Raw genomic sequence first — 12,360 nt, 5'->3', positions numbered from 1 at the left:
GTGGCTGCTCTACTGAACAGCACAGTAGGGGAGGTGTGCTGTATTGTGAATATATACTTCTCTGAGCTCCTTGATGGGAAGCATTGGATTTTATTTTCTATATATCTGAAACTAGGGTAAGCTAGGCTAGACTTCACTCACCCAAATTTAGCGAATGCCAATTCTGTGCCAGGTTCTGTATTCATGCCTGGCAGTTCTATTTGTAGGTCTGTACGCCAGAGAAACTGTTCATGTGGGACTTTTTGAGGTTGGCACTCATTTATTTGGCAATTCTAGTTGTTCAACAAAAGAAATGTTTATTTCTCATTCACAGTACATGTCCACCATGGGTCAATAAGGCGCTCAGCTCCCCATAGTCTGTTAGGGACCTGGGCTGATGGAGGGCCCCATCTTGTAGCTGCCCCTCGGGATCACCTGGGTGTCTCCATCACTGAGACAGGAAAAGAGTACGAGGAGAGGATCTTGCACCAGTGGGAACACACAGCACTCCACTCACAACCGGCTGCCCAGAACTGGTCACGTAATCTAACAGGTCTATTCAGCACCACCATCTTTGCACATAGGAAAAACAAGAGAACCAGTGTATTGATAAACACCAATGATGTCGAACACACTGGTCATACGGGGCATGCTGGAGAAGTATAAATGTCAATTGTCTACATGAAAAGCAACTTGCCAATCTGATAGTTGTGAAATGGTAACATCCTGATAGGAGTTGAAGATCTGCAGAAACGGGGATTTCAACATAATACTTGGCAATACTAAACTTGAAACAATATATTGTTTTCATTTTCCTAATTATTAATGAGCTAGTACCCCTTTGCAAATATTTATTGGACATTTAAATTTTCTGTGAATTGCCTGTTTATTGGATATTTGAATTTTCTGTGTATAACCTATATTCTTTGTCTACTATTGAACTGTTCATTTTAAACTTTTAGAAGAAAATGTGGGCACTCTTAAAAATTCCTAGAGAAAAAAAAACTTTAAGATTGGGCTTCTTGTACTTTTTAAATAAAAGAAATCTTTCCCTACCCTAAGTGTAAGAAAATAGTGTTTCGTGTTAAATTGGTATTAAAAATAAACTTTCATACAACAGTGGAATCCATATTGTTATACAAGTGGTCAGTTATAGGTTTTGTAAAAATCTTTTGAAAAGGATCTAGGTCCAGATTTTTCTGTATGAAAAAATTTCAAAGTCATATTAAGTCCACACTCTCACAAAAGTTAATTCCACGTGGATTATTTACTCACTTGTCCTAAAACCCATTGTTAGAGTCCAAGCTTTTCCCCCTGTATGTCACACTACATCTGTACATCCAGGTTTCATATTTGTGTGGATCTATGTTGGGGTCTCTGTGCTGTGGCATTATGCTGTTTGTTGTGACTCTTCTTCAAAATTATTTCTAATATTATACCTTACAGGTATATAAAATATGGAAAGGCTTCCCATAGTGGATATTATAAAGATACAGTAATGGCAGTAATGGCCTTAGCTATTCTTGATTCTTTGCTCTTCCATATGCATTTTTATTATTATTATTAGTTTTAGACAGAGTTTCACTCTGTCTCCCAGGTTGGAATGCAGTGGTGCAATCTTGGCTCACTGCAACCTCTGCCCCTCGGGTTCAAGCAATTCTCCTGCCTCGGCCTCTGGAGTAGCTGGGATTGCAGGCGCTTGCCACCACACCCAGCTAATTTTTGTGTTTTTAGTGGAGACGGGGTTTCACCATATTGGCCAGGCTGGTCTCGAACTCGACCTCAAGTGATCTGCCTGTCTTGGCCTCCCAAAGCGCTGGGATTACAGGTGTGAGCCACCACACCCAGCCCATATGCATTATAAAATGCTTGTCAAACCCTGCTGAGATTTTCATTGGAATAGCATTGACATTTTAGTTGCATTTGAGGAAAATCGTCATCAATGGGAAAGTGCTATCACCATTTAGTCTGGTAAATGTAATAGAAATAAAGTTGTGCCGGACCAATTACATTTCACAATTTATTTCCTGTATTTTGGGGAAAAGATCTCATTTTCAATAAAAATGAAAACCAAGCAGGCACAGTGGCTCATGCCTGTAATGCCAGCACTTTGAGAGGCCTAGGCGGGCAGATCACCTGAGGTCGGGAGTTCAAGACCAGCCTGACCAATATGGAGAAACCCCGTCTCTACTAAAAATACAAAAAAATTACCCGGGAGTGGTAGCACGTCCCTGTAATCCCAGCTACTCAGGAGGCTGAGGCAGAATCGTTTGAACCCTGGAGGTGGAGGTGGAGGTTCTGGTGAGCTGAGATCGCATCACTGCACTCCAGCCTGGGCAACAAGAGCAAAAACTCCATCTCCCCGACCCCCACGAAAAAGAAAAACCCCACAGATTGCAAAATTGAAGCCATGAAGAAGAAAGTTATATGATTTGCAAATAAGAGAGGTCAACATTTCCAAGTGTAAATTCATTATTTAAAAAAAAAAAATCAATCAGGTGTCTATGCATGAGAAATAGAAACAGCTCTAGTAGGAATATTTCTATCACTTCTTCTCTTGGGACACTTTAAGAAAAGCCCTAACCAAAGTAATATGAAATAAAAAATAAACATGGGGGTACCCCTGTATTTTCTAGGTAGACAAAAGATTAGGGCTTAAAAGAAATCAATATTGCAAGAGACAAAAGGGTCCTTAGAGTTTTGCCATTTCATTTAAGCATAATTTTTGTCATAGGTTTTTGGAAGATGCTCAGCTTAAGGCAATTCCTTTATTCCCAAATTGTTTGATTTTTTTCATAAAATTTTAACATTATGTGAATTGTTTCTTTTAAAAGAGTTACTTTTGTCTCTTTTAAAAATACCTGAATAGATTTTTCTTATATTTCTCCTTATATTCCTGGAATGAACCCTACCTTGTCAAGATCTATATGTATAGATGATACTGCTAAGTTTGCAGATCTAATAGAAATCTTTATGTAAGTGATATTGCTCTATAATTTCCCCTTTCAGTATGTCCTTACAGTGTTTCATTATCAAGATGATACTACTCTCATTGAGTGAGTTGGGCCACTTTCTGTATTTCTCTGTTTGATGTAAATTGTTTCAGAAAATAGAAATTAACTGCTCCTTGAAGTGGTAAGCCATCTCACCAATGGAAACATCTTGGGTAGGTGTCTTTAACAGAGAAGGAGAAACATGAACGGGGTCAGGAAGGAGGGTTTGGAAAGTCTGAAATTCCGATTTGATTGCTATACTGATATTTTTTCAGGTTTTCTATTTTTAATTTTTCTACTCTATTCAGTTCACTATCACTAGATACATATAAATAACAGTCATGTTCTTTTGGCATATAAATGCAAGTCAGATGATGCACCTTTTATTATTGTGTGGGACACACAGATTTATATGCCATTACCTTAGCCTCCTGCTCCAGCTGCAGTAACAAAATACCATAGACTGGGTAGCTCATAACAGAAATTTAAGACTGGAAAGTCTAAAATCAAGTCGTAGGCAGATTCAGTGTCTAGTGAGGGCCCACTTCCTGGTTCATAGAAGGCACCTTCTCACTGAGTTCTCACGTGGTAGAAGGAATGAATGAGCTCTCTAAAGTCTTTTTTTTTTTTTTGAGATGGAGTTTCGCTCTTTTTGCCCAGGCTGGAGTGCAATGGCACGATCTCAGCTCACCACAACCTCCACCTCCTGGGTTCAAGCAATTCTCCTGCCTCAGCCTCCCAAGTAGCTGGGATTACAGGCATGTGCCACCATGCCCGGCTAATTTTGTATTTTTAGTAGAGACGGGGTTTCTCCATGTTGGTCAGGCTGGTCTTGAACTCCCAACCTCAGGTGATCCACCTGCCTTGGCCTCCCAAAGTGCTGGGATTACAGGCGTCAGCCATGGCGCCCAGCCTATATTTTATTAATAAATGACAGGATAAATGAAGTAATGTGTAGGATAGTGTTTTGGCAGGAGCACCTTAGTACCCCCTAGTATCTGCAAAGCCCTCTCCTTTGTACTATGTAGTCATTTGTTCCCACAGCTACACAGTATGAGTTGCTTTGTAAGGTTTGCACATCCATCAGACTGCTGGGATGAGATGCCATGCTAAGGATCTAGACTTAGTCTAGAGTCTTGCTGTCCAATAGAAACATAATGTGAGCCAATTTGTAGCCACATTTTAAGAGTAAAAAGAACAGATGAAATTAAACATTTAATTTGTCGCAATACATCTAGAATATTCTTTATCTTCAATCAGCAAAATATTTACTGCAACATTACACACACACTTTAAAAAAAAAAAACAAGTTTCAGAAATCTGGTATGTATTTTACATATACAGCATGTTTCAAGTTTAATGCTAAATTTTCAGTTATTGTAATCAAAAGTAACCCTACCAAAACCCTGAAGTTTTTAATGGAAAGATATTTTACACCGCTTCAATTTTAAAATTATAGTTCCTCAGCCACCCTAGCCACATTCCAAGCATTCACATGCCTAGTGGCTGCTCTACCGAACAGCACAGAAGGGGAGGTGTGCTGTATTGTGAATATATACTTCTCTGAGCTCCTTGATGGGAAGCATTGGATTTTATTTTCTATATATCTGAAACTAGGGTAAGCTAGGCTAGACTTCACTCACCCAAATTTAGCGAATGCCAATTCTGTGCCAGGTTCTGTATTCATGCCTGGCAGTTCTATTTGTAGGTCTGTACGCCAGAGAAACTGTTCATGTGGGACTTTTTGAGGTTGGCACTCATTTATTTGGCAATTCTAGTTGTTCAACAAAAGAAATGTTTATTTCTCATTCACAGTACATGTCCACCATGGGTCAATAAGGCGCTCAGCTCCCCATAGTCTGTTAGGGACCTGGGCTGATGGAGGGCCCCATCTTGTAGCTGCCCCTCGGGATCACCTGGGTGTCTCCATCACTGAGACAGGAAAAGAGTACGAGGAGAGGATCTTGCACCAGTGGGAACACACAGCACTCCACTCACAACCGGCTGCCCAGAACTGGTCACGTAATCTAACAGGTCTATTCAGCACCACCATCTTTGCACATAGGAAAAACAAGAGAACCAGTGTATTGATAAACACCAATGATGTCGAACACACTGGTCATACGGGGCATGCTGGAGAAGTATAAATGTCAATTGTCTACATGAAAAGCAACTTGCCAATCTGATAGTTGTGAAATGGTAACATCCTGATAGGAGTTGAAGATCTGCAGAAACGGGGATTTCAACATAATACTTGGCAATACTAAACTTGAAACAATATATTGTTTTCATTTTCCTAATTATTAATGAGCTAGTACCCCTTTGCAAATATTTATTGGACATTTAAATTTTCTGTGAATTGCCTGTTTATTGGATATTTGAATTTTCTGTGTATAACCTATATTCTTTGTCTACTATTGAACTGTTCATTTTAAACTTTTAGAAGAAAATGTGGGCACTCTTAAAAATTCCTAGAGAAAAAAAAACTTTAAGATTGGGCTTCTTGTACTTTTTAAATAAAAGAAATCTTTCCCTACCCTAAGTGTAAGAAAATAGTGTTTCGTGTTAAATTGGTATTAAAAATAAACTTTCATACAACAGTGGAATCCATATTGTTATACAAGTGGTCAGTTATAGGTTTTGTAAAAATCTTTTGAAAAGGATCTAGGTCCAGATTTTTCTGTATGAAAAAATTTCAAAGTCATATTAAGTCCACACTCTCACAAAAGTTAATTCCACGTGGATTATTTACTCACTTGTCCTAAAACCCATTGTTAGAGTCCAAGCTTTTCCCCCTGTATGTCACACTACATCTGTACATCCAGGTTTCATATTTGTGTGGATCTATGTTGGGGTCTCTGTGCTGTGGCATTATGCTGTTTGTTGTGACTCTTCTTCAAAACTATTTCTAATATTATACCTTACAGGTATATAAAATATGGAAAGGCTTCCCATAGTGGATATTATAAAGATACAGTAATGGCAGTAATGGCCTTAGCTATTCTTGATTCTTTGCTCTTCCATATGCATTTTTATTATTATTATTAGTTTTAGACAGAGTTTCACTCTGTCTCCCAGGTTGGAATGCAGTGGTGCAATCTTGGCTCACTGCAACCTCTGCCCCTCGGGTTCAAGCAATTCTCCTGCCTCGGCCTCTGGAGTAGCTGGGATTGCAGGCGCTTGCCACCACACCCAGCTAATTTTTGTGTTTTTAGTGGAGACGGGGTTTCACCATATTGGCCAGGCTGGTCTCGAACTCGACCTCAAGTGATCTGCCTGTCTTGGCCTCCCAAAGCGCTGGGATTACAGGTGTGAGCCACCACACCCAGCCCATATGCATTATAAAATGCTTGTCAAACCCTGCTGAGATTTTCATTGGAATAGCATTGACATTTTAGTTGCATTTGAGGAAAATCGTCATCAATGGGAAAGTGCTATCACCATTTAGTCTGGTAAATGTAATAGAAATAAAGTTGTGCCGGACCAATTACATTTCACAATTTATTTCCTGTATTTTGGGGAAAAGATCTCATTTTCAATAAAAATGAAAACCAAGCAGGCACAGTGGCTCATGCCTGTAATGCCAGCACTTTGAGAGGCCTAGGCGGGCAGATCACCTGAGGTCGGGAGTTCAAGACCAGCCTGACCAATATGGAGAAACCCCGTCTCTACTAAAAATACAAAAAAATTACCCGGGAGTGGTAGCACGTCCCTGTAATCCCAGCTACTCAGGAGGCTGAGGCAGAATCGTTTGAACCCTGGAGGTGGAGGTGGAGGTTCTGGTGAGCTGAGATCGCATCACTGCACTCCAGCCTGGGCAACAAGAGCAAAAACTCCATCTCCCCGACCCCCACGAAAAAGAAAAACCCCACAGATTGCAAAATTGAAGCCATGAAGAAGAAAGTTATATGATTTGCAAATAAGAGAGGTCAACATTTCCAAGTGTAAATTCATTATTTAAAAAAAAAAAATCAATCAGGTGTCTATGCATGAGAAATAGAAACAGCTCTAGTAGGAATATTTCTATCACTTCTTCTCTTGGGACACTTTAAGAAAAGCCCTAACCAAAGTAATATGAAATAAAAAATAAACATGGGGGTACCCCTGTATTTTCTAGGTAGACAAAAGATTAGGGCTTAAAAGAAATCAATATTGCAAGAGACAAAAGGGTCCTTAGAGTTTTGCCATTTCATTTAAGCATAATTTTTGTCATAGGTTTTTGGAAGATGCTCAGCTTAAGGCAATTCCTTTATTCCCAAATTGTTTGATTTTTTTCATAAAATTTTAACATTATGTGAATTGTTTCTTTTAAAAGAGTTACTTTTGTCTCTTTTAAAAATACCTGAATAGATTTTTCTTATATTTCTCCTTATATTCCTGGAATGAACCCTACCTTGTCAAGATCTATATGTATAGATGATACTGCTAAGTTTGCAGATCTAATAGAAATCTTTATGTAAGTGATATTGCTCTATAATTTCCCCTTTCAGTATGTCCTTACAGTGTTTCATTATCAAGATGATACTACTCTCATTGAGTGAGTTGGGCCACTTTCTGTATTTCTCTGTTTGATGTAAATTGTTTCAGAAAATAGAAATTAACTGCTCCTTGAAGTGGTAAGCCATCTCACCAATGGAAACATCTTGGGTAGGTGTCTTTAACAGAGAAGGAGAAACATGAACGGGGTCAGGAAGGAGGGTTTGGAAAGTCTGAAATTCCGATTTGATTGCTATACTGATATTTTTTCAGGTTTTCTATTTTTAATTTTTCTACTCTATTCAGTTCACTATCACTAGATACATATAAATAACAGTCATGTTCTTTTGGCATATAAATGCAAGTCAGATGATGCACCTTTTATTATTGTGTGGGACACACAGATTTATATGCCATTACCTTAGCCTCCTGCTCCAGCTGCAGTAACAAAATACCATAGACTGGGTAGCTCATAACAGAAATTTAAGACTGGAAAGTCTAAAATCAAGTCGTAGGCAGATTCAGTGTCTAGTGAGGGCCCACTTCCTGGTTCATAGAAGGCACCTTCTCACTGAGTTCTCACGTGGTAGAAGGAATGAATGAGCTCTCTAAAGTCTTTTTTTTTTTTTTGAGATGGAGTTTCGCTCTTTTTGCCCAGGCTGGAGTGCAATGGCACGATCTCAGCTCACCACAACCTCCACCTCCTGGGTTCAAGCAATTCTCCTGCCTCAGCCTCCCGAGTAGCTGGGATTACAGGCATGTGCCACCATGCCCGGCTAATTTTGTATTTTTAGTAGAGACGGGGTTTCTCCATGTTGGTCAGGCTGGTCTTGAACTCCCAACCTCAGGTGATCCACCTGCCTTGGCCTCCCAAAGTGCTGGGATTACAGGCGTCAGCCATGGCGCCCAGCCTATATTTTATTAATAAATGACAGGATAAATGAAGTAATGTGTAGGATAGTGTTTTGGCAGGAGCACCTTAGTACCCCCTAGTATCTGCAAAGCCCTCTCCTTTGTACTATGTAGTCATTTGTTCCCACAGCTACACAGTATGAGTTGCTTTGTAAGGTTTGCACATCCATCAGACTGCTGGGATGAGATGCCATGCTAAGGATCTAGACTTAGTCTAGAGTCTTGCTGTCCAATAGAAACATAATGTGAGCCAATTTGTAGCCACATTTTAAGAGTAAAAAGAACAGATGAAATTAAACATTTAATTTGTCGCAATACATCTAGAATATTCTTTATCTTCAATCAGCAAAATATTTACTGCAACATTACACACACACTTTAAAAAAAAAAAACAAGTTTCAGAAATCTGGTATGTATTTTACATATACAGCATGTTTCAAGTTTAATGCTAAATTTTCAGTTATTGTAATCAAAAGTAACCCTACCAAAACCCTGAAGTTTTTAATGGAAAGATATTTTACACCGCTTCAATTTTAAAATTATAGTTCCTCAGCCACCCTAGCCACATTCCAAGCATTCACATGCCTAGTGGCTGCTCTACCGAACAGCACAGAAGGGGAGGTGTGCTGTATTGTGAATATATACTTCTCTGAGCTCCTTGATGGGAAGCATTGGATTTTATTTTCTATATATCTGAAACTAGGGTAAGCTAGGCTAGACTTCACTCACCCAAATTTAGCGAATGCCAATTCTGTGCCAGGTTCTGTATTCATGCCTGGCAGTTCTATTTGTAGGTCTGTACGCCAGAGAAACTGTTCATGTGGGACTTTTTGAGGTTGGCACTCATTTATTTGGCAATTCTAGTTGTTCAACAAAAGAAATGTTTATTTCTCATTCACAGTACATGTCCACCATGGGTCAATAAGGCGCTCAGCTCCCCATAGTCTGTTAGGGACCTGGGCTGATGGAGGGCCCCATCTTGTAGCTGCCCCTCGGGATCACCTGGGTGTCTCCATCACTGAGACAGGAAAAGAGTACGAGGAGAGGATCTTGCACCAGTGGGAACACACAGCACTCCACTCACAACCGGCTGCCCAGAACTGGTCACGTAATCTAACAGGTCTATTCAGCACCACCATCTTTGCACATAGGAAAAACAAGAGAACCAGTGTATTGATAAACACCAATGATGTCGAACACACTGGTCATACGGGGCATGCTGGAGAAGTATAAATGTCAATTGTCTACATGAAAAGCAACTTGCCAATCTGATAGTTGTGAAATGGTAACATCCTGATAGGAGTTGAAGATCTGCAGAAACGGGGATTTCAACATAATACTTGGCAATACTAAACTTGAAACAATATATTGTTTTCATTTTCCTAATTATTAATGAGCTAGTACCCCTTTGCAAATATTTATTGGACATTTAAATTTTCTGTGAATTGCCTGTTTATTGGATATTTGAATTTTCTGTGTATAACCTATATTCTTTGTCTACTATTGAACTGTTCATTTTAAACTTTTAGAAGAAAATGTGGGCACTCTTAAAAATTCCTAGAGAAAAAAAAACTTTAAGATTGGGCTTCTTGTACTTTTTAAATAAAAGAAATCTTTCCCTACCCTAAGTGTAAGAAAATAGTGTTTCGTGTTAAATTGGTATTAAAAATAAACTTTCATACAACAGTGGAATCCATATTGTTATACAAGTGGTCAGTTATAGGTTTTGTAAAAATCTTTTGAAAAGGATCTAGGTCCAGATTTTTCTGTATGAAAAAATTTCAAAGTCATATTAAGTCCACACTCTCACAAAAGTTAATTCCACGTGGATTATTTACTCACTTGTCCTAAAACCCATTGTTAGAGTCCAAGCTTTTCCCCCTGTATGTCACACTACATCTGTACATCCAGGTTTCATATTTGTGTGGATCTATGTTGGGGTCTCTGTGCTGTGGCATTATGCTGTTTGTTGTGACTCTTCTTCAAAACTATTTCTAATATTATACCTTACAGGTATATAAAATATGGAAAGGCTTCCCATAGTGGATATTATAAAGATACAGTAATGGCAGTAATGGCCTTAGCTATTCTTGATTCTTTGCTCTTCCATATGCATTTTTATTATTATTATTAGTTTTAGACAGAGTTTCACTCTGTCTCCCAGGTTGGAATGCAGTGGTGCAATCTTGGCTCACTGCAACCTCTGCCCCTCGGGTTCAAGCAATTCTCCTGCCTCGGCCTCTGGAGTAGCTGGGATTGCAGGCGCTTGCCACCACACCCAGCTAATTTTTGTGTTTTTAGTGGAGACGGGGTTTCACCATATTGGCCAGGCTGGTCTCGAACTCGACCTCAAGTGATCTGCCTGTCTTGGCCTCCCAAAGCGCTGGGATTACAGGTGTGAGCCACCACACCCAGCCCATATGCATTATAAAATGCTTGTCAAACCCTGCTGAGATTTTCATTGGAATAGCATTGACATTTTAGTTGCATTTGAGGAAAATCGTCATCAATGGGAAAGTGCTATCACCATTTAGTCTGGTAAATGTAATAGAAATAAAGTTGTGCCGGACCAATTACATTTCACAATTTATTTCCTGTATTTTGGGGAAAAGATCTCATTTTCAATAAAAATGAAAACCAAGCAGGCACAGTGGCTCATGCCTGTAATGCCAGCACTTTGAGAGGCCTAGGCGGGCAGATCACCTGAGGTCGGGAGTTCAAGACCAGCCTGACCAATATGGAGAAACCCCGTCTCTACTAAAAATACAAAAAAATTACCCGGGAGTGGTAGCACGTCCCTGTAATCCCAGCTACTCAGGAGGCTGAGGCAGAATCGTTTGAACCCTGGAGGTGGAGGTGGAGGTTCTGGTGAGCTGAGATCGCATCACTGCACTCCAGCCTGGGCAACAAGAGCAAAAACTCCATCTCCCCGACCCCCACGAAAAAGAAAAACCCCACAGATTGCAAAATTGAAGCCATGAAGAAGAAAGTTATATGATTTGCAAATAAGAGAGGTCAACATTTCCAAGTGTAAATTCATTATTTAAAAAAAAAAAATCAATCAGGTGTCTATGCATGAGAAATAGAAACAGCTCTAGTAGGAATATTTCTATCACTTCTTCTCTTGGGACACTTTAAGAAAAGCCCTAACCAAAGTAATATGAAATAAAAAATAAACATGGGGGTACCCCTGTATTTTCTAGGTAGACAAAAGATTAGGGCTTAAAAGAAATCAATATTGCAAGAGACAAAAGGGTCCTTAGAGTTTTGCCATTTCATTTAAGCATAATTTTTGTCATAGGTTTTTGGAAGATGCTCAGCTTAAGGCAATTCCTTTATTCCCAAATTGTTTGACTTTTTTCATAAAATTTTAACATTATGTGAATTGTTTCTTTTAAAAGAGTTACTTTTGTCTCTTTTAAAAATACCTGAATAGATTTTTCTTATATTTCTCCTTATATTCCTGGAATGAACCCTACCTTGTCAAGATCTATATGTATAGATGATACTGCTAAGTTTGCAGATCTAATAGAAATCTTTATGTAAGTGATATTGCTCTATAATTTCCCCTTTCAGTATGTCCTTACAGTGTTTCATTATCAAGATGATACTACTCTCATTGAGTGAGTTGGGCCACTTTCTGTATTTCTCTGTTTGATGTAAATTGTTTCAGAAAATAGAAATTAACTGCTCCTTGAAGTGGTAAGCCATCTCACCAATGGAAACATCTTGGGTAGGTGTCTTTAACAGAGAAGGAGAAACATGAACGGGGTCAGGAAGGAGGGTTTGGAAAGTCTGAAATTCCGATTTGATTGCTATACTGATATTTTTTCAGGTTTTCTATTTTTAATTTTTCTACTCTATTCAGTTCACTATCACTAGATACATATAAATAACAGTCATGTTCTTTTGGCATATAAATGCAAGTCAGATGATGCACCTTTTATTATTGTGTGGGACACACAGATTTATATGCCATTACCTTAGCCTCCTGCTCCAG

The sequence above is a fragment of the Macaca mulatta genome, chromosome 5, assembly GCF_049350105.2.
Source record: "Macaca mulatta isolate MMU2019108-1 chromosome 5, T2T-MMU8v2.0, whole genome shotgun sequence".
NCBI classification, from domain to species: domain Eukaryota; kingdom Metazoa; phylum Chordata; class Mammalia; order Primates; family Cercopithecidae; genus Macaca; species Macaca mulatta.
This window is presented reverse-complemented; position numbering follows the sequence as displayed.